General features: G+C 53.9%; 1 protein-coding gene across 4 annotated transcripts in view; it reads right to left on the reverse strand.

The window, feature by feature from the left end:
* Cxxc5 (CXXC finger protein 5) overlaps window positions 1-23259 on the reverse strand; it is a 31928-nt gene that overhangs the window by 3939 nt on the left and 4730 nt on the right. The window lies entirely within an intron of this gene.

Below are 23259 nucleotides of genomic sequence, written 5' to 3' on the forward strand. Positions count from 1 at the left end.
TGCTGTGCCCCAGCCTGGCTTTCAGATGGAAGGAGGGTGCAGCCATGACAAGGGGTGCAGAGCAGAGGTCACAGTGAAGACCCAGAGGGCTGGGATGGAGAGGCGAGGGAGGCAAGCAAGAGCTTGTCTCCAGGCCACGTCCATAGTTCTGAGGCCTGGGGCCTTTCCTAGGACAGGGGGCTTCTAAACACAGGCATTAGCAGAGCGTATGAGTGACCAGCCCCCTTCTCCCAGGTCCAGATGGAGCCGGGTAGCAATGTCCCATCAGTCTTGGCTCTCTTGAATCCCTTCCCTGCAGGCCTGCTTCAGTCTAGCATCCCCGAGGAGAGGCTGGGAGAGCACAAGGCCCAACCCCTGAGCAGCTGGTGGCTCAAGGGGCAGCAGAACATCTGGTGGACTCCGCCCTGCCCTGGGCTTGAGTGTTAGGAACACATCAGATCTTTGTCCCTGGACAACCCCATCACACCCACCAGGCTGCCCTGGATACTCGGCCTGTACCAGAGGTCATATAGTCCAACTCTTTGCATTTACAAAGGGGTAAGCCCATCGCCTATAAGCCCCTTTGCTCCAGGACAGAAAGCAGTTAAGAGTAGCCAACTGAACTGCTTTAGGGGGTGGGGTGGGTGGGGCCACCTACAGCCTTACTCACCTCTCCATGGATCTACATCTACCCGGGGCACCTAGATGAGGAAGAACCAAGCATGATGGGAACCACTATGTCCCTAGGAGGGCATGGCTGGGGGTCAGAGGTCAGGGCCGTAACAGGAAGGGGACCATTCTGAGGATTTTGTACTATCTCACCTCCAACATGCCAGCCTATACCACCTTTCCAGACCCTCTTCCTGGAGACCAGTGACCCCCCTTGGCACCGTGACCCTGGGTGTGCTAAGAGACAAGGGTCAGAGGACATCAAGCACCCCTCTGGCTCCTGCCCATTGAGCTCCACTTCCTTGCCCAGGGCCACAACCTAGCAGCCCCAACCTCAGAGATAGGGAAGAAGGAGAGATCTATGGGCTGGAGCGACAGGAGCAAAAGCCCATGTGTCCCCGCCTCTAAGGCCTGCTGGCTGGTGGCAGAAATCGATAGCCGCATTAACGCTGCTCTTGCTTGCTCAAGCTTGCCCCCCCAGCTCCAGGAGCTGGCTCTGCGTGCAGGGCCGGCAGGTCAATTAGAAGTCAGCTCCCTTCAACACAGCAAGCAGCACGGTTCAGGGCTGTGCTTACTTGCTCAGGCTGAGCTCCTGCTTTTGTCTCCATCCCAGTCTCTCTATGTTGAGAACAGTCTTTGTGTTCTAGTCATCTCTGGTCCCTCCTAGAATTTGTCTCATCTCTCACTTCGGTTCTCCCGGGGACTATGTGGTCTCAGTCCCCAAGTCCTAAAGCACACTGAGCTTGGGATGGAGAACGTGATATGTCACTGAACAGGTGCTGCAGAAGAACACTGTGGTTTGTTAGCCCTGGAAGGTAAGGGAGGATACACAAGAGGACTGGCCACAGGGGTAACAGTCCTCAAACCCAGATAGCAGATATGCAAAACCAATCTTCATGGCCTACGTCTAGCTCCCAATCTTTTTCCAAACCTGCTTTTGTGGCTGTGCCATCCCCTTCAGACCTAGGGAAAGGCTGATGCCCTCCCTGATCCTGAACTACTACAGGTTCCATCTAACCTGTTCACAGAAGGAGAGAACAAAGGGGTGACATTTTCCTAGGCCCCCAGCCTTCTATGGCAGGGCACACTGCAACCCCTCCAAGGCCAAGGACGGCCTGGCAATACCCAGGCAGCAGGGGAAGAGCTGGACTGCGTTGAAGCGGAGCGGGAATGAGCGGGAGGGAAAGCTGGCGGGCAGGCAGGCGGCAGCGGCGGGCGCATCCATCATCAGCCCTGCCAGGAACGCATCCAGCCCCCAAAAAGAAATACTGCGCCTGAGGAGGGACAACAAAGGGCTCCGTTTCATCAGCAATGCGGAGCCAGCGCCCCGCCGCCCCGCCAGCCGTGGTCAGCCCACAAAGGACCCCTTTGTCCATGCAAGAGCCCGGCGGCCTGGAGCTGGGACCAGGGGCTGACGGGTGGGGATAGGGCCTAGGGATGAAGGAACTAGTCCCCAAGAGCTGGGGGAGGGGGAGGGGGGAGGGAGAGACAGGTGTTAAGGACAGAGAATGTTGACACAGAACTCAGGAACGGGTCAGAGACAAGACCTGGTGGGATGAAGCAGACTCATGTTAGAGGTCAGAGGGTACACAGGGGAGCAGGAATGGGAATGACAGAGCCAAGAGAAAGCTGGAGATGGCCACGGGGGAGGAGCCTAAGTGACATGGCATAACGTAAGCTTGGGGAGAATACATGGAGGGAGGAGTGGGGACAGAGTTCTTGCTCCAGACCCTAGCCTCAGAAGCTTACTGTGGTTGGAACCCTGGCTGCTGGGAAGAGGGAAAGTCATGTGACCACCTGACAGCAGTGGGGACTACTTCAGCCTCTACCCCCTGAAAGCAGGCTCTCTTCAAACCAGTACCTCAACTAACTTTCAACTAAGAACCCTTTGGTAGGGGCTCACATTTATTGAGCACCTATTGCGCTGTGGTATTTGTATGCTTCACATGTTAAGATAGTACCCAAGAGACAAGGAGTTTTAACCAGTTTCAGAGATAAAGAAACTAAGGCTCACAAAAGTTCAAGCTGTCAGCCTAATGTCAACTGATGTAGAACTTGAACCCAGAGCTAAGTATTGGTCACCTGCCTATGACTGCCTTTGTTCTACTTGGACAACTGACAGAATAGCCCAAGGCAAGCTGACCCAGTTATCCTACTGCCCTGCCACCAAATTGTTACCATGCCTGTCACTTCTTCCTGGTCAGGGGTGAGCTGTCACAGGCCCCCAGGGGAGTCCCCCACCTGGAGGCTTAGAGATACACATGTAGGAACTCAGAATGCTAGGCCAGTGACATCACAATGCCAGCTGGCAATGAGGTCACCAGAGGTAGTGGTGATGGCCTCACCCCACCCTCAGCCCCAGAAGAGCCTGACTGCATGGGGGAGGAGCTTATGTCCTGGGAGGGTCTGGCGTTCTGTTCCTGGGAGGCCTCCAGCCAGATCTCAATGTGTAGTGGTACTGCTCCCTTCCCTACCATTGCCCTGTGTGGAGGGAGGGGCCTGCCTGCGGGAGCACTGGGCGGGTGGAAGGTCTCCAGTGAGGCCAGAGGCCTTCTCGGAGGACGAGGTTGGCAAGTAACGATAGGGAGGCATTACAAGGACACACAGCTGAAAGCGGGTCAGGTATGGATGACCTTTGCAGGGTCAGAACCACAGTCCTGAGGCCAAGGACAAGACATTTACAGGACAATTCAGTGCTTTTTCTTAGGTGTGTGTGTGGTGGTGGTGGGGGGGGAGGCAACAACTCTAGCTCCTAAATACTGGGATTATTAAGTGTTAGCTACCATTCCTGGCCCTAGTTCCATATATTTTTTTCCCTTTTTTTTTGGCTTTTCAAGACAGAGTTTCCCTGTATAGCCCTGGCTGTCCTGGAACTTGCTTTGTAGACCAGGCTGGCCTCGAACTCCCAGAGAATCACTTGTCTCTGTCTCCGAGTGCTGGGATTAAAGGTGCACACCACCACACTTGGCCTAGTTCAATGATTTTTAAGTGCATTTTTAGAATTACGTCCAAGAACAGGTTTGCCCAGGGCATTACGCCTCATCTGCTGCACTGACTTTGATAACCTCCTAGGTCTAGCCTGCTTGTGAAAGGTAGGCGGCTTCCTGAACTAAGTCCAACTGCCAAGCAGAATTCAGCATGGCTTAAGCGGGCTAGCTCTATAGAGTACATTCTGGCTTAGAACTCCTTATATCCACTTACCTGGGATATGGGGGGGCAGTGCTGATGAGCACTATAAGGAGGTCGGACAGACAGACAGACAGCAAGTTGGCAGGTAGCCAACCACAGGCTCCAGTGATTGAACTGAGCTGACCCACTGATGCTAAGGAGGGCTCTGTCTCGGATTCCCATAATTCAGTTTGGGAAGTCTCCAGGGTTGAAGAGCCCCTGTTGGACCCAAGAGATACACGTGGACTGCTGATCTTGGAGGCAGGAAGACATGCAGCTGCAGCCTGACAGGCCAGGGCATATAGCCAGTATGGAGGGAGAGACCTGATAGTCATTAGCAACCCCAATCACCTAGCATTTGGCCAGAATGAGACATGCTCTTGACACTACTGGGTGGGGGTGGCTAAAGTCTTAACACTCCAAGACAGTCAATAACAGAAAGTGAGCAAGGTGTGGTAGTGCACCCCTTTAATTCCACCACTTGGGACACAGAAGAAGATGGATCCCTATGAGTTTGGGGCAAGCCTGGTCTACAGAGAGTTGCAGGGCAGCCAAAGCTACATAGTAAGACAGTGGTTCTCCACCACAAACAAAAAATAAAATTCTGGGTCTGTGGCAGTCATACTTGTTAAGTTTACACCCTCTGACTTAAACCTGTTTCAGACATAAGGCTTTGAACCCAGGCCTCTGTTCTTCCCCAAACCATCTCTGAGAACCTTCTTGGAGTGGCACACTGAGTCCCTGGCCAGGAGTGCTTTCAACTGGACAGTGAGATGCAGAGCCTGGTACTGTTAAAGACTTACTCTATTGGCATCTCCTGAGCTAGGTTCCTCCCAGAATGCAGCAAATGTCCAGGAATGTCCTTCCTTGTTTTGTGACTTCAGCATATATGACCTTTGAGCTCTTTTCTTACATGTTGCATGGGACGCTATGGACCCCAGCTAACACAGACATAGCCTTTCTTCAGTGTGCTTCAGCCCATATACTCCTCAATAGACGCCCTCTGAGTATGTTCTGTATTCTACTGAGAGTAGGCAAAATGGTCTGTGGCTAGGATGGACAGATTGATACTCTGCTCTGGGTATCTCCGGATCTTGAACTAACTGCTTCCCAGAGTGATGCTGTCTAAGCAGACACCCATCTGAGACGATAGCTCGAATCCCTGCTTAGCCTCTCTATCCTGATGGGTTTCATCAGACAGGCAGCCAAAGCTAGCTCAGAGACACTTGAGTCAAGGAGCCAGAGGGGGTAAACTGTGCCAAAAGAATAAAGCTAGGCACTTGAGTCGTAAGGTCTGTGTTGTGGCTCTGTCTTGGTCTTCCTTCACCACGGATTTGAACTAGCCCTTTCTCTGCATAGAGCATCAGCTTCCTATTTGTAAAATAGGAAATGCCCAAAGACTGTTTTGTTATGTATGAGTGCCTACGCTGTGTGCATCTTTGGTGACCAAGGAGACCAGATCACGGTATCACCTAGAACCAGAGTTACAGGAAGTTGTATGCTGCCATGTATGTACTGGGGGTCCACTGCAAGAACAGCTAGTACTCTTAATTACTGAGCCATCTCTCTAGCCCTGGAGACGGCTTCTTGATCCTCGATTCAAACTGTAGGACTCCTGCCCCTGGGCTCAAAGAGGGAAAGAGGACAGACAGACAGACAGACAGACAGACAGACAGACAGACAGACACAGACACAGACACAGACACACACACACACACACACACACACACACACACACACACACGTTAGGGAAAGTGACTTCTCATCCAGCTACCCAGAGCAGTCGAGACCTAGTGGCCTGACAGGAGGCACAGCTAGTCACAGGATTTGCAGATGAGGAAGCCTCTGAGCAAGCCACGGCTGGAATGTGACTTACTGAGGGGCAGGAAGACATATGGTGTCCTCTAGCTCTGGTTGCCTAAGGGGACGTGACAGCAAGCCAGGCACTGTGCAGAACATTCTTCTTGTACTTTGTTTTGGTTGTAGCTGTTTTGAAACAGGGTCTCTCCTGGAACTCAAGCTATTGCCTGCTTCTGCTTCCCAAGGGCTGAGAGAAAAGGCATGAGCCACCACACCCAGGCCTTGTAGCTTAGTACTGGACTCTCTCTACACCCTTTTAACTAAAAGATGTGAAACCATCTGCCTAAGGTCACCAGGTCAGTAGGTGACAGAGTCACAGTTTGAACCCAGACTCCAAGGCCTGGCTTTCTAACCCTGGCTTAGGAGGACAAGGCTCCTCCTGGGGTCTTTCTGGTGGCTTTCAGGCTCCAGGGACATTGTATCAAGCACTACTGCTGAGAAGTCTGCAACTGTACCCCGAGCCCAAGGAAAGCCAGGGGAAGGGGCTACGGGTGGGCCGGACGGGCCTGGCTGGGCAAGAGCTCCGGGCATTCCGGCAGCCTCCGCAGGAAGCAGAACGGGGACGGAAACCGGCTCTTGCTGCCTCCCCCAGAATCCTGTGGGCAGCCCAGCCAGGCTGCACAGAGGCCTTCTTTGTGCCTGCCCCAACCCGCCACCCGGCTGGCCCAGGGTTTTGAGTTTCCTGGGGGGGGGGGGGGGGGTGTCCAGCCACCACTAAGCCTCCAGCTTCTCCCCCCTCCCAGTAACAACCACAGCAGTCCACAGCTGGAGGAGGAAGTGAGTGGATGGCTGTGGCTGCCCCGAGACTCTAGGGGATCTGGAACAGGCCCACATCCCAATCCCCCATATTTACATATCCTAACCAGAAACTGTGGCACCTAAGTTGTCATGACCCACCTGGAACCACCCCCACCCTACTCCACCAGGATGCTCTTGAGCCAGGTGGGTAAGACAGCACAACTGCCAAACCATCCTTTCCCACACTCTGGACACAGGGCACACCAAGCAAAACGCCTCTTTGGGTATGTAACTAAGACACACAGGGTACCTGGGAAGAAGGGTGTATGAAGTAGAATGTGTATCCTGAGGACCAGGACTCTGTATCTACCAGGGGAAGCATGTCAGACATTTACTTCGTCTGGTGGGCTGTGGGTACGGCCAGGTGCGGATGAAATCCAAGGTGCCAACCTTTGTGGACAAGAACACTATTATACACACGGTTATGCACCAACACAGGTGGAGGTACTTGGAATCTAAGGTCCCAGTGTGCAAGGGTGTGCTTTCCATACCTCAGGACATACACAGCCATCAGTGTTGTTTGCAAGTAGAGCATTGACTATGGTGGCTGAGAGTCTGCAGGTTCTTCTGGTCTGTGTGTTAACCTGCCTTAGCTGGGAGACAGCAGTATGTGAGCCTGGCGGGGCGACTGTGATGGGGATGGTGCAGTTGGGAACTGGTGCCAGCTGCTAGGGCCCTTATGGAAACAGGAAGCTGCCCACAGGTGTGCCTGCGGTGCAGCGCGGTGGGGGCTGGGCTGCACCCAGGTTCAGTTTGTCCCTCTGAGAAACCAATTCACTGTTTTTAACTGAGAGTCTCAGCCCTGAGCGACGCACCTGTCTGCTGTTTAAGGTCTAACAGCTCTGGTCAGCATCTAGCTGCCTGCCTGCCAGCCTGGCCTTAGCGCGGTAAAAACTGGAAAACAAAAGCCCCTAGACCGCAGGTCCTCCCTGCAGAGGCGTGGGGGAGGCAGGCAAGACGCAGGAGACTGAAGGGGTGGGAGGGAAGGAAGGAGGGAGGGAGGGAGGTGTCGTTGCAACCCCGGAACACAAAAATAATGAGGCGAGAGGGGCCATGGGGCCAAGCTGGCTGGTTCCGGAGTGGAGTCGCTATCTGACCTTGACAGATGCCACAGCTGGGCGCCTGGAGAGAAGCTACAGCCACCCGCTGCCTCTATGCTCCAGCCTGCCGCGCCCCCCACCCGACTCCCCCAGGCCAGGGTCGATTGAGGCTCTTACAGGCCAGGCACAGGCAGACCCCCATTGGGGATGGGAAAAGAAAAAGCCCTGGGTGTGGAGGTGACTGGGAGGGAATCCAGTCACAGGGCCACCTGAGGGTACCTCAGCCCTCAGGTGTGACCAAATGTGAGCAGCATGGAGTTGGCCATTGTGCTGCAGCTTAGCTGTGTGTCTAAGTGTGGAAGTGAAGCAAAGTCCAAGTCTGACAGGGACAAAGATAGTACCTGTATGCTTATGTCCTCGGGGGTCATACAAACAGGACGGATGGACTAACATTCCTGCTGTTGATGTGGACATATTCTCGGGGATGGGTGCCAATCACTCCCCTAACCTCTTCCAGAGACACAGCCAGCCAATGCAAGCAAGGTTGGGACCAGGGCTGGAGTGGGAGACAAAGAGAACCTCGGCTGCCTCCCCCCATGACTCTTTCTAGACCACACTCCCTCACAGGAACAGTTGTGTCCCTCAGCATGCAGTGATGGGTATATAGCTGGGTACTGCCCCTTGGGGGGTTGGCAGCAAGGGGCTGGGGTGTGAGCTGCAGCAGGGGACGCTGGGCTAGAGGTGGATTAGCAATTCCGAGCACTAGCTGCATAATTAAAAAATCATTACGGCAGGCAGGCAGGCAGAGCTGAGTGTGAGCTCACGCTTGGAGCAGGCGGGGACACAGCCACAGCGCTCCCCCTCAAAGTGCTTCCCCGAGGAAAAATCCCACCTGCTAATATAATTATGGAAAAACACAAGCACGGAAATTCTGTTTCAGCAAACAGTGTGCCTGAATGCCCAGGGCTTGCATGGCCCCCCAGCACAGCTAGTAGGAGTTAAGGCTGGCACCTCTGGTTCCCTGCAGTGAGGCAGGTCCTGCTGGGTTCAGATTCTGACCTCCACCTGCTGGAATCCCCAAATGCAAGAATCTGCATAAGGTCATCTCTGTCAGTCATGGCAAAGCTGACAGGCATTGGGTGGTCCTGCTCACCAATGCAACACCCCAGAAGCTCAACAGCCAGCCTCCTCTGTCCCCAGCTTGCCTTTCATTAGGCTCTGCCCAGCCTTCCGGCTGGCTGTGTGGACCCCAGGCTCCAAGGACACAAGGGACTCTGGGCTTGTCTGGGTTAAGCCAGGCGGGCAGCCATTCAGCCTGGGAAAGGCGGCCAGCTTTGGGGCACATGCCCCAGAAGGGCAGGCTAAGCCGCCATCACCTCGGGCCTGGAGCGGGCAGCGCAGGAGGGAGCCGGGTCTAATTAGTCGGCCTGGGAGGACGGGGCGGGCGCCAGGCGGCTGCCCAGAGCAGCGCAGGCACGTCCGAGAGCGGCCAGGAGGTGGTGGCGCCCGGAGACGCACCCGAGACGCAGCGGGCAGGAAGCCTGGGAAGGAGGGCTGGGGCCAAGGAGACTCGGCAGCGAGCAGGACTGCCGCCCCTCACTCCTCCATGCCACCAGGCGCGGCAATTAGAGGCTTTCAAAGTTTGTCCTTAATTGGTTTCATTTTTGCCTCATAAATGATTCATGGCCCCAGAGGTCTGGGAGGCGGAGGGAGTGGCAGGGGAAATTTGGGGAGGCTTTTGCCTGGGGCCAGTCCCTCTACCTGAGACTGGAGGAGAACTCTGAACCCACTGCAGTGGAGAGGGACTGGAGGAAGCACTTGGCGGGTGGGACCCTGTAGCAAAATTTAAAAACTCAGGCCGTCTCTTTGGAGTTTTAATTAGGAGCTGCAAAGTCTCTTCAGTTGCCGAGGCTCAGGCTCTGAGTCTAGGCACAGCCACAGCAGCTGCTGGGACCCAGGAAGTATGAATAACGCCAAGATAACAACCTCCAGCATCAATGGTGTTAACCATGAACACTTTAGAACGCTTTTAACTGGAACCGGCAGAGGCTCTTTTAACCACTCACTGCCCCAGCACCACAGGGTGAAGAAGTACTGGAGATCACCACTTTCAAAGAAACTGAAGCCCAGCAAGATTAAGACTCGCCCTTTAACCGCCCCACCCCCATCTCATGCTAAAACCCCTCACCCCCAAAGCTCTCAGGGCTCAAGAGATCTTGTCTTCGTGGGGCCTTGGCCTACCTGTAAAATGGGAACAGAGAAGCCCAAAGTCCCTAATGGAGTGATAACTCTGTGACAAGCCCGACACTGAGAGGTGCTATGGACACCATCCTTTGAGAGCTCCTGGTCTCAGGGACACACACATGTAACAACATCCAGAGAACAAGTGAACACATCCCAAAGCTAACATGGTGGGATAATAACAGGTCTTGAAGCAAGCAAGGTATATGTTGAGGATCTCCGTCCCTCTGGCTAGCCCACGAGATGCTCAGGGAGGGATGTGGTCCACTTAACGAAAGCCCCAGGTCAGATCTCCAAGAAACCTACAAGTTACAAACTGTTACTGAGATGCAAATTGCTACTAAGTACACTGGTTGGTTTGTTTGTTTGTTTGTTTTAAATGCAGACCTGAGAGCTGCTTGCCTCTGCCTCCCAAGTGCTGGGATTAAAGTACTACACCTGACGTGTGTAACATTTTTAAAGATTGTGAGCGCGTGCGCGTACACACACACACATACACACACACCCCTGATGAGCCCAAAAGCTTCCTCTCCCTTGGAACTGGAGTTGTCTATGGTGGCTGTTAGCTACCAGATAAGGGCCCTGAGAATGGAACCCAGATCCTCTGGAAGAACAGCAAAATGTGCCTACCACTGAGCCATCCACCCTCCATACTAAATTCACAGTATGGCCTATTAGGCCCTAGAAACTCTAAGGATGAAGTAGTATACCATAGACTGACTGCCCTGGGTCCAGGCCTGCTAGCTAGATGCTTGGTCTTGAATGCCTCACAAACATCTCCTCTTGTGCAGTGTATACCAGGTATTCCTCCAAAACTCTGCTGGGGCAGCAGAGCCCCAGAGCTGCTCCCCATCATCAGTCAGACAGAGGAGACAGTGCAGGTTGGCTACAGCTACCCAGACCCTTCCACAGCCTATATTTCCCAGATGAAGAAAATGAGGCTTAGGGAAGAGAAGGGGCTACCCCAACACACAGGTTTAACAGTTTATGGAGCCCATGTCCGTATCCCAGTGATGGGTCCAGGCAATGAGTAACCTCAACTTACCCATGCCTAGGAACTTTTTGCCCTAGCCCTGATCACACTTTAAAACCAAGAGTATCCACATTTCCTCAGACATCAGAACTTAGCCCAGCTGAAACATGTGGTCAATGGCCTCACAGAAGACCTGAGGTTGGACAGAGGTTTCTATTACTGTGGTGTGCACAGGCCTCCCAGCCCTGTCTCGTTCAGCTAAGTCTTTTGACAAGAAGCTGGGATGGTAGGAGAGAGTAAAATGGCACCAGGGTGACAGCTGGAGGGTGGTGACTACGATCCGTGGACTGCTTACCCTCACCTAGGACAGTAAGTGCCTGCAGGATTCCAGTGCTGAGCTCATTCTTTGGGAGGAAGACTCAGCTATTCTCTGCCCCATGTTGATGGAATCCTAGCTTGACAGCCTGGGTTGTTTAATACCACAACCATGTCACTCTTGGAGGAAGTGGACACTCAAAAGATCTGTTCTTTGAAGAACTGGACATTTGTGGCACTGAGATCAGTATACTATGGAAGCTGACTATGGCCATTAACATACAGACAAGTGGCCAGTTCTTAGGACCCCAAGTGTCATCCTCAGTAGACCTAGCTAAAAAACCCTGCAGCCCAGGTATCCACCGTGGGCCAAGACACAAGTGTCCCTCTGCTCCCAGCTACCTGTCACAGAGCTGTACAGTGGGGTCACTGGGGCCCCTCTTCGCAGCTTGCCCAGGAAGAGGCATGTCTCCAGTGGGTCAGTACTGACGTCAGCAAGGCCAGTCGGGCGTGGAGCCTGCCACCTCCGGAACCGCCAATTAATTAACTTTTTCAAATTAATTTCCCAAGCAAAATTCCATAATTACATCTGTCTCCATCATCCTCCTAGCTGGGCAAGCAAGAGGATGACCCCACATTGAGGTAGTACACGGTGAGGGAAGACTATTACAACCTGGGAGTTGAAAAGGACACGGGAGGTTTGCTTTCATTATAACTGGGAGTTTGCCTAGTGTCCTTATGGAAACGGTGTTGAGGAGGGATGAACTAAGACCAGAACCCCTCAGCTCCAAAGTGAAGAGAGTTCTCAGAGATATCTGTGTCCTGCTGAGCCCATCTTGCTGCTGCTGTTGGTACCCCATCAACACACACACCTCAGTGCCCCCCAAACATAGCAGGTCTTGGCCCAGTAGCAGCGCAGGCTCCATGAGCCTGAGAACGCGGCTGCGGTCTAATTTCCCAAAGGGGCTGAGATTAATTAGCTCACACACAGGCGCAGAGAGGGAGAGAGAAGAGTGGGAGCAGGGGCGGGTGGCGTCAGGCGAGGAGCTGCCTGGCGCTCCCTGCCACCCGACCGGCAGGCAGTCAGGCAGCCTTGACAGCCTGGGTGCTCTGAAGGTCAGTGGCCAAGCCGGCTGAGCTAGCAGACTGGCACCATCTCCTTCCCAGAATCCTCTCGATCAAGGCTGGAGGGACAGAAACCAGGAGGCCAGGGTTGGAGGAGGGGCTTAGTTACCATCATCTGTGAATGTCTAGCTAGGTACTGTTCACACTGTCTTGTTTCATCTTCATGTTCATAGCAACCCAAAGACAAGGGCAGCATGGTTCTTCCACCTTACAGATAAGGATGTTGAGGCCCCGACAAGGGCAGTGACTGGCCAAGGTCACTCAAGCTTGGGCACCAAAGGTAAGGCTTTTCTAAAGGTTGGTTCATCCGACTCTACAGCCCATGCTGCTGCCCCATGTCTCCATGATAGCTCGGGGACAGCAGCAGCTGAACAGTAGCACGGGGCGTATGAGAGGATCTTCTGCTTCAAAGGGGCAGGAGGCAGCCATTTCACAGGGGGACTCTGACTAAAAAGAGGAAGTGACCTGAGGTGGGGACCAACCTGCAGCCAAGTCACCTAACTTGGAGAAAGCTTTAGTGATCACTAGTAGCCACATGGAACTGGGGAGCTCTGATTGGTTAAGTGGCAAACCAACCAGGGCATGGGGGGGATAGGGACATGTTTTCATGACTGCCAGTTGTGTACCCAAAAGGAAATGTTTGCTTAAGGGACCTCCCGACCACTCTCTGAAGAAGTTTCTCATAGAAAAGGGAGGCAACAGGCAGAACTGGGAGAAGTGAAAGACCCTCTCAGCGGGTGCCTAGGTGGTTCAAGCCCGGTACTGAAATTTCTCAGAGCTTGCCACATCCTTGTGGCATCCTTGTGGGTGCTAACTGTCCTCAGGCCCAAAGGACCAGCAGGAACAACAACCATTACTCATTCATTACCTGTGATTCTGTTATCGGGGAAGCGCACCTCCCCTGGGAGGCACAGGTTCAGGCGGCTAAAGGGTACACTTGGGCTTTGGAGTCAGGTCCTGTCCCTGTTCCGCCTAGGAGATCTAGTTAGTCTAGGGGATCCCAGACAAGGTGCTGAAGCTTGCTGAGCTCAAAGCCTAGTCTGGATCACAGCAAGTAACAACCCCAACTCATTGGGTTCTGCAGGCCACATACCTGAAGCTCTTGATACTGGGCTGGCTTGTTATTTTCAGTCGTCACTTGCTCAGGCCATGGATACTCCATGACCAAGGCCCTAGTTTCCCTGTGAGCTGCCAACTCCCCTATTCCCACCTTCTGCTCCTCCCACCCCCACACACAGCCCCTGCAGACCCCAGGAGATGGGTGTGTGTGTGGGTCTGAAGGTTGTTAGGAAGGCAGTGCCAGCTGGACAGGCCTGTGCCTCTTCTGACCACAGGAAGAGCCCACCTACACTTACAACTACCCTTTCCATGACCACCCTGTGTTGGCACTGCTGTGTCAGTAGCTCTGGAACCATCATGGCTGGCTTTTTCCTTCCATGTTGTGAGGCGTCAAGTTCCTCTATTCTGAAGCTAACCGATCAACTCCCTTTTCTCCTGCCACTCAGCTGAGCTTCCTCACTTCTGCATGCATCTGAAAACAGCATGGGCCAAGCCCATGACAATCTAATTAAGGATGCTTCTTGAGGATGCTGGCCCCAGGAAAAAAAAAAATTTAGCTTTGGTAGAGCAGACAGGGGCTCAGTACTAGCCCCTGCAAGGCTTACTGGGGACTAAACCCAGAGGTTCACACAAGCTGGGCATGAGCCCTGCCTGCAAGCCCTACCCTCACTTACTTTTGGTCATGTAGCTGTAATTCCAAGATGGCACTTGGTTCATTTTATAAACAAAAATGATGACAGAAAACCTGGCAGGCAGGGTGTGGTGGCACACATCTCTGATCCCGGTATCTGGGAGGCAGACAGATCTCTATGAGTTTGGAGCCAATCTGGTCTACATAACTGGGTTCCAGGCAGGCAAGGCTATACATACAGTGAGACTCTGTCTCAACAAAAACAAAACAAACCAAAGCTTGGGCATGACACAGCAGGTAATAGCCAAAATCAGGGTCCCCAGCTCAGGGAGAAGCCTAATTTTCTGAATGTCTGAGCCTTTCTGGAACCCTCTCCTTCTCCCTGACCATCTTACACAGGAGACCTGCTGCACCCCAAATGATCTACAACAGAGGTTCTGGACAGTGGTGTCAATACCCATCCTGATTACAAGGCCATACCCACCCCGCTCACTTCTATGTATGTCTGTGTGAACATTCTGTGTGGAAGGGCAGGCAAGCCCTAGCCCCAGTGGAGCTAAGGCTTAGACACCACTTCAGGCACCCTGCCAACCTCACAGCCCAGGCCCTCTTGTCAGACCAGCGCCATGCAGACTAAGAGGTGTGGCCAAATCCCAAGTCTCAGGGTGGAGGGGAACAAGAGGACAGAGAAAAATGAATGCCAGGCTAAGCGGCACAGACTCCTTGGACACAGCTCACTTTGACAGAAGAGGTGTCCCTCCCTTCCCAGGCCCCAGCATGCTCCCATCTCTCACAGACCCCACCTTGATGGGGGGGAGAGTCGGCCACTTCTGGGAAGATGGATTTTCCACAGCATTCCTTCACCATCCTCTCCTCCTCCCAGCCCGGCTGCCTCTTTCCCTTGCCTACACTTAAGTATACTCTGCTTGAGCTATAGTTCCCTATATAAAGGCAACTGGGTCCCCAAATGGGTCCGACAGTAGCCTAATGACAGGGAAAGCACTCTCCCACTCTCACCTCAGAATCAGAAGACTGAGGGGAGGTCTCTTGTGTAAGCCTCAACGGAGATAAGCAGTCTGACTACATGAGCGTTGTGTATATTCAAGTGCATGCAACAGGCACTGCTGTATTGGTCCTCCAGGCCTAACACTGCAGCCTCATAGAGGTGCAAACCATGGCCCAGAGACCACTGCTTGAGCCTGCATGGGGAGGTATGCAAGGTATGTGAAGGTGAGTGTGGCTTCCTACCTATGCCTGACAGAGACCGGGCATGCCTGATTGCCGAATCTGTGCCAGCATATACATGTACCAGGACCGGGTGTTTCTGAGGTCCCCACACGTATGTGAGTCTGGAGCACTCGGGCAGTGGGTTCTGCTGAGGCATGTGGAATTAGGTGTGCTGAAGCCGGGTAGATCCTCTCTGGCCCTGTGTTGAGAGTAGGATTGCAGTGAGTGTGTGCTCTGCCTGCTGCTAGGGATGGGGTGACTCACGTCTCCTGAGCTAATCTCGCCACCCGCCCGCCTAGCTCACCCTGCTCTGCTGGGCTCATGGCCGCCAGCACAAGAGGTGGGGAGGAGGCGCGCCGGCAGACGCTCGGCGGGGAGGCTGGCTTGATAAATAACCTGCTGCTTCCCCAGGCCGCTGTGAAGGGGAGGCTGCATCAGCAAAGAGCAGGAGAGGGAGGCTAGAAAGGCGTCCTTGGCCCCCCCGGGCTCTGACTGCCCTGGCCCCCATGGCCCAGTCTCCGGCTGCGGTTCCTGTTTCATAGAAACCTGATCTGGGAAAAGCCTATCGGGTCATCTTGCCTGTCCTGGCGACCCAGCAAGCTGCCCCTCAGGGAACAAGCCTACAGCCTGGCTGCCCAAGCAGTGGGTGGGTGGGTGGTAGGATATTTCTGTCCAGACTAAATGCAGCTTTAGGCCTCTGTCTATGCACCAACAGCTGCTCCCAGAGGCCTCAGCTACGCAGTGATGACTAAATTTAGCCCCACCCCACCCTACTCCCCAGCAAACCCTAAAGCTCACCTCTTCATACTGGCTCCACATGGGGATAAAGGGAAGGATGGATAGTCTACTGTCACCTTGGGCCAGGGAATGCCTCTCTGGGTCTTAGTTGTAGAAAAAAAAAAATCAAGTATTACTAAGGTCTGAGCTCTGTCCTGCTTAGCAGGATTTATTAAGGATAATCCACAAAAGCAACTAAGTTGGGGTCTTTGCCTAGTGGTTCAAAAGCTGAGAGGTTCCTTTCCTTTCCCACGGTGTCAACTTTAGCTTATAAACTCGGCTTCCTCCCTCCTGCCTTTCCCTTGCTCAGACTGGGCAATACCAAGCTTCTCCAAGCTACCAAACCAAACTCTGGCCAGGAGACAAGTTGTGCCAGGCTGGGAGTGTGTATTTGAGAGCATGTGAGCGTGTGTGTGTGTGTGTGTGTGTGTGTGTGTGTGTTTGCACGCATGTGACAGCTGCTATTTCCTGGAGGCTACAGCCGAGTAGGGCCAGAATTCCTGTCTGGACCCGAACTTCAGCAGAGGAGCTTCTTCCAAGTTGGACCCTGGAGAGGATCTCCAAACCCACACGGCTGTGGTGTAGCTGGGGGTGGGTGAGTGGGGGTGGGGGTGGGGGGTCAGTCATCTCCACAGGGTTCAGCAGGCCGGGAGGCAGCTACAGCTTCCCTCCTGCCCACCCGCTGCTTCCCCCAGCCCCACATGCACCGAATTCCCCACGTGCCTGTCTGTCTCTGACAGCTCGTGCAAAATACTTGGCTGAGCAGGCGCCCGCTGTTCTGAGCCCGCTGTGCCTCCTCCCCATCTTCCCAGGGGGTTCTGCAGACACAGCCAGGGATGGGAAGGGACCAGAGCCCAGAGCTTGGTGGACAGTTGGGGGAAAGAAAGGGCCGGAAAACCCAGCTCCAAATCACACAACACTATCCCCAGTTCCTGGCTCAGAGTGTGGGGGACAGGGGAGGCTACTGTGAGCAACCCAATCTTGTCTGGGTGGCAGCTGCCCACATCGCTTCTGCTCTCTCACCCTCTCAGGAGGCCTTTCCAGGGGTTTCCCAGTCTCCTGGGCAAATGAAACAACACCTGTCACTTTGTTGCCCGCTATCCCCCCCACCCCAGGTAGTAACTTAGGATAGAGCTGAGGGCATCAAAAGGCTTTGAAATCTGGATGAGGGCCCAACCCCTCTTGGCAGTCATAGCCCCCCTTAACAGAGCATGAAGGGGGTGCGATCCAGCTCTCCTGCAGTGAGGGGCACACCCACCCAGCTGCCAGGCTAAGATGACTCCATGTAGGCCTGAGGGGGGCCAAGTCTGCTCCTCACTACTTCCTGTCCAGCCTGTCAGGTCTTCCTAGGAGAACAGCTGGGATTTTCCTCTGGCCACTCCTTCTCTGAATCACCCCTGTGACCCAATCAGATCCCCTACCCCATTTCTACACCCTAGGACTCCCCTCTCCCTGGGACATGTGCCACTTGACTAGAGTCCCCAGCCCAGATCTAATTGTGGACACTGACTTGTGGGATAACATGTTCCATTTTACAGATGGGCACACTGAAGTCATGAAGGAGTCCCCTGGAGAGGAGGGGCAGGCTTCCTATCCTATCTTATCTTGAAACTGGCTGGTTCTTTCTTATCAACCCCATAAACCTACATCTTTTGCTCAGGAATCTAGCCACCCCTGGCCCAGACTGCCGACTGGGGAGAACAGAGGAAAGGACTCAGTGGCTGGCAGAAGGCCAGTGTCCCAGCCTCTTCTGGACCATTCTGTCACTCCCCACAGCCTAACAGTGGTCCTGGGAAGATTCCTAGCCTTACTGTTGCAGTGAACCACATACTGTGGGACAAAGCCTCCTCTCCCCATTGCACAGATGGGGTTGCTGAGGACCCCAGGGGAGGGGAGCTGCAGGCAGCCATGAGTCAGAGGGGGAGCTGGGAAGCCGCCCGGCCCTGCCTGCTGTCGCTGGAAGCAACAGCCTGCATTTCCTCCTCACACTGGTGCCTCGGGAAGCGTGGGCAGCAGGCGGCAGGCTGCCACAGGGAGGACCCCTCCTGTGTCTGCAGGCCAGCCACAGCCCCTTGCTGCCTGACTGGGCCCAGAGCCCACCCGCTACATGTAGAACTGGCCTTTCAGTCCCTGGAATGGGTTCATGTCCCTTGAGGTCTCCTGGCTCTGCAACCTCAGGAAAGCCCCCAATCCCAGCCCCACTCTCCGTGACGATTGAGGCATGGCCATTCGTGTTTCCTTCCCACAGGAAAACCTACTCTTTGGTGATTCCAGAATTCCAACACGACAAGAATCCCAACTTAAAACATCTTTTCATTGCTAACAGTCTATAATTCTAGACTCCTGTCACTAAAATTCTAGACTGGCAAATCCCTACAATTTGGGGAAGGGGCTGCTGTGCCCACCCACCTCCATCTCCTGCCAATCTCCCACCAAGCTCTGGGGAAGAGGGCTGGGCAGGAGAGAAGCTGGGTTTCTTCCATTAGGGTCAACAGGAAATGACATAAAGCTGGGGTATACTATGGGCTGGGGGAGGAGCCAGTCTAACCCCAGGGGACAGGCCACCTCCTCCTGGCACACAGGGCCACTAACTGCACAGATGTCAGGAAATGAGCTTGCGCTGGAGCAAGAGGTGGTAGCTGGGGTGGTGGTGAGCCTGTGCTTGCCCCCAAAGGGAGGGCCAAGCCCACATCAGGTCAGTACTGGTCTCCCTGCTTCTCAGGTTCCAAGCCAAGCTCTCTCAGCTTTATCTTCCTGTCTTCACCACCCACTGCTTCCTGCTTCCCACCACAGTCCCTTCACCTCCCAGGCTGGCCACAGTCTAGGCCAGCTGGGAGTCAGCCAAAAAAACTCCAAATTGGAGCCCAATTGACAGATCAAAACACTGAGGTTCAAGGAGAAGATACGACTTGCCCACCAGTTTCTTCCCAGAAGGTCTTTGGTCACATCTCTCAGTCCTGGCCACTCAGCACATCACTTCCCACTGAGCCAGGAGGTGACCACATTCCCGCCCCATCTACCCCCTCACTCCCACCCCAGTGTACTTTGAGAGAGTTCACTCATACTGCCAGATCATCCATTCATTCATTTACCCAACTAGTCAAGCCGTCTTTCCTGCCTCATATCAAGATCCCTGCTGGGATGATGGACCTGGGGTGGTGGAAAGGATGAAGGCCAATCCATGTTTGGTAAACATTCAGGCAGAGTGGAAGGTGCAAAGAAAAAAAAAAAAACAGTCACACACTGAGCAACTCCAGCTGTCTTTAGGGTCCTCACAGCCTGGCATACCTCCCCTGCCAGTGTCAAGTCACAGCCACTCTATGCTTTACTTGCTTCATTTGTATACAGCTAGGCACAAACAACAAAACAACACCCATCTCGCAAGTCTATGGTGGGGATTAACAGCAGAGAAAGGCCAGAGAGATGTTGGCATAGTAGCATCACTCAGGGGCTTAGGGTGGGCTAGGCTTTCTCATGTCCATTTGGGGGCAGGGCCCGACGACAGCAATAGCTAAACTCTTTTGAACACTTACATGGTGCCAGGCACTGGGGTACACAGAGAAGCCACTGCCACATCCCATTTGCAAGGCTGGCACCGAGCGGGCTCAAAACCCTTGTAAGCATCTGATGAATGAGGGAGTTAACGACAGGAAGTACAACCTAGTGATGCTTGTGACTAAGCAGGTCTCACGGTTCATGTGTCTGTGTATACCCACTCAGATGTGTGCACATGGGGCCTGGGTGAGGGCACCGAGGGATCCAACTGCTCTGGCTCTGCAGCTTCCTCACCCACCCCTGCCCATGATCTGGGCAGAGCTGAGGGACGGTGCCAAGCACAGACACTAAACCCAATGAGAGTGGCCTGGAGTGATGTTTTGCATCATTCTGCCCAGGAGACTACAGGCCTAGGCTAGAACCCCTGGGTGGAAGACAGGGTGGCTGTTGGGTACCTGGCCTCCAGTACCCTCACTGTAGGCTCCTTCCAGCATGGCAAATAAGTATTCCTGCTGGCAGGCCAGGAGAGCCTGAGGTCAGAGGAGGTCAGAGGCAAGGGTGGGGTTGGTCCCCCAAAAGCCACGTGGGGTCTGCCAGACAGGACAGAGTGAGTCCAAGGCTCCCCAGGGGCCACTGGGCAGGCCTGGCTCTGCCCTGTTGAGCCCAGCAGCTGGAGGGGAGTAAATACAGCGCAGGGCGTCCCAGCCACATTCCTGGGAGGCCAGCAGGGCTGCCTGCCCACCGCTCTAAGCGGAGCAGAGCGCAGCAGCCAGGCCTAGGGCTGCCACTGCCCTCTTCCCAAACAAACAGAAAAATAAATAAAACCAGCTCTCACGCCAGCCAGCTAGCCAGCCAGCCAGACCGGCTGGAGGAGGGGGCAGGAAGGGGCGGAGGGCGCAAGGACAGGCAGACAGACCAGTTGCCACGGTTTCTGTTCCACTGGGAAGGGGAAGCCCAACAAAAGAGGAAAATGGAGGAAAAGCAGATCAGACAGTCAGAGATGTGACGGAAGAGATCAGATAGGAGTGTGTGTGTGTGTGTGTGTGTGTGTGTGTGTGTGTGGCCAGTGGAGGTGTAGAGTAGGAGGGTCAAGAAAGACAGGGAAGGCAACAGGGGCAGTCACAGTGCCAGAAGGTAGAGACAGCCTCTGGGTCAGTGTAACTCAGTGACAGAGATGAGGGGGAGGGGCAGACAAAGGGGGCCCTGTGGGCTGGGGCAGGGGGTCGACTTGAAGGGCTATGAAATATTAAAGAGCCCAGGCCAGTGAGTGACAGAGGTCACAGAATTCAGAAGACTAGCCAGTAAGTGATAGGGGAGCCTGAGGCTGAAAGTAGCCCCCACCTCTGTCACAGTCTGTCCAACAGAGGACATGCAGAGGGCAGGCGGGGCCACGGGGACTGGGGTTAGGAAGAACTTTATAGTTCCCTCTCCCCTCAGGCTGAGCTGGGCACAGCCAGCCTTCCAGAGCTTCCAGTCACCCTAGTATTAAAGCCCAGAGGCCTGTCAGCTCAGTGGCTGTCATGGGTGCCTCCTGGGGCAGGAGGGGGTGGACTCCCCTTCTCAGAAAAAAAAAAAAAGACAGAAAAACAAAACAAAACAAAAAAAAAAACAGGCTAGCTACCACTTTTCAGTGACCAGCAGGGAGGGAAAGGCTGTGCCTCACAGGCCCGCTGAGCCAGCAGGCTATTCCCTGGCCCCATCACCAGCCTCGTGACCTTGGCCAGCCCCTTGCCCTCTGTGTCTGTGTAGCTCTACCCACAGCAGAGCTAATGTGAGGGGGAAAAAGGAGAGAGCAAATAACATGTGGGAACCAGTGGGGCTAAGCATCCTGCACGCTTTCGGGTGCCGAGGAGGCCGGTCCCATCCATCCACTTTGCAAATGGGGAAGATAAACTCCAGTGTGGAGTAAGGCGACCAAGGTCACATACCTGGCTATTAGAGATACAGGTTGTCCTCCCCGCCCCAATTCACTGGAAATAGTTCTTAACACTATAAATGCCAACTTCTAAGACTTCAATCCCAGCAGAGGGAGGCAGATCTCGGAGAGTTTGAGGTCAGCCTGGTCAGTCTACATAGCAACTTCCAGGACAGCCAAGGCTATTTTTTTTTTTTTTTTTTGGTTTTTCGAGACAGGGTTTCTCTGTGTAGCCCTGGCTGTCCTGGAACTCACTCTGTAGACCAGGCTAGCCTCCAACTCTCGAACTCAGAAATCCGCCTGCCTCTGCCTCCCAAGTGCTGGGATTAAAGGCGTGCGCCACCACCGCCCGGCTCAAACCCTGTCTTAAAAAGACCAAAAGAGGCCCAACTTCTGTTGATTGCTGAGTGGATGCATCTAGGCCCTCTCCTCATGCGTAATCCTTGCATACAATCTAAAACTGGTCTCACGAGGTAGTTCACCACTTATTGACCCATCGCAGAGATAAGGGAAGAGGTTGGTAGAGATAAAACTTGTCCATCTGTCATGCAGTCAGCCATACAGTGGTCAGGATTCACAACCAGGTCTAATGAACTCTTGAGTCCTGCATGTGCATTTGTCTATGTTGAATCCAGGGATGGCTATTAGGGGGGCCAGAAGAAAGCCTTGGTGGGCCCACGGGCCCCTGAAAGTATTATGACTGGGAACAGACATCATAAAAGGGTGAAAAAGAAGACTACTGCTGAAGAGCTGGACAAGCCTGTAAGTCCCTGCACTTGGGAAAATCGAAGGGTCTCTGCAGGCGTCAGGCTGGCCTGAGCCACACAGTAAATCCCAACTTGCTGTGCTAGGTAGGCTGTAACTGCTGCAGGAGCAGGTGGTGGGCATAGTCCACGGAGGCCATGGACAAGGCACAGCCTAGGAACCTAGCTAAAGCGGTCGTCCTATTCCACAGGTAGCCCTGTACCAGCTAAAAGGGATCCTGTTTCTAGACAGAGGGATTCTATGGTTGGCTCAAAAGGGCTAGTGGAACCCTGTCTTGCTGGTCCCCGGGGTTCTGACTTCAGGGCTAAGGCTAGTGTACAAGGAACTAACCACCCTCCCAGATTCCCTAGTGCTAGTAGAAGGGCAGTTGGGATTGCCCACCACCCCCAATCCCTGCAAACCCAGAGGGAGGTCAGCATCAAGAGGCAGGAAATGAAGAAGAATTTGCAATCTAATTGAGCTGGCGGGGGATTAGGCTGCAGAATGCAATTACAGAGGCTGGAGCTGGGCCAGGGGCAGGCACTGACACCCCAAGATGTGGCCTTGTCCAGGTGACTCGGCCCAGCTAGTCTCAAAGCTAATCTCAGAGGATTCAACTAGAGGAGATGAAATTAAGTAAGCAAGGCTTGAGGTTAGACCATTCTCCCTTACAAGACTGTCAAAAGTTCCAGCTCTGCAGGGTGCCCAGCAGCATGGAGTTTAACTGGGGATCACTCCCCATCCCCTGGAGAACCCAGGACAAGCCCGTGGACTGTCACAGGTTCTGCTCATGCATGGACATACGTGATTATGCTCTCAGGAAAGGCACACACACTGTTCACCTGTGTAGGGACATACCCCAACCTGCAGACACACTGCCGAGGACCTCTGCTGCCATCAGCTCCAGCAAAGGGGAGAAACATAAGAAACACCCATGACCTTAAAATCCTTTTATTCTTATAATCACAGGCTGCCATCGCCGTGGATACGCGCTGTCACCCTGGCCCCAGCCTGTCTCCTGCCACAGCTTCCAAAACTCCCAGAGGCAGGCAGACCAGGAGGCTGCCCAGTTACTGCTGCTGGGGGAAGGGGGGGAAACTGAGTGGAAAAGGTTTTGAGTCTCTCGGCTTCACAAACAGGGTGTAAGGGACTCAAAGTCAGAAAGGCAAAGGGATTATACAAAGCGACAAAAACACAAAGCCACTAGCCACTGACAACTGCCCACCCAGCTCAAATACACCCA

Source organism: Grammomys surdaster, unplaced genomic scaffold (genome assembly GCF_004785775.1).
Source record: "Grammomys surdaster isolate TR1022 unplaced genomic scaffold, NIH_TR_1.0 135, whole genome shotgun sequence".
NCBI classification, from domain to species: Eukaryota; Metazoa; Chordata; class Mammalia; order Rodentia; family Muridae; genus Grammomys; species Grammomys surdaster.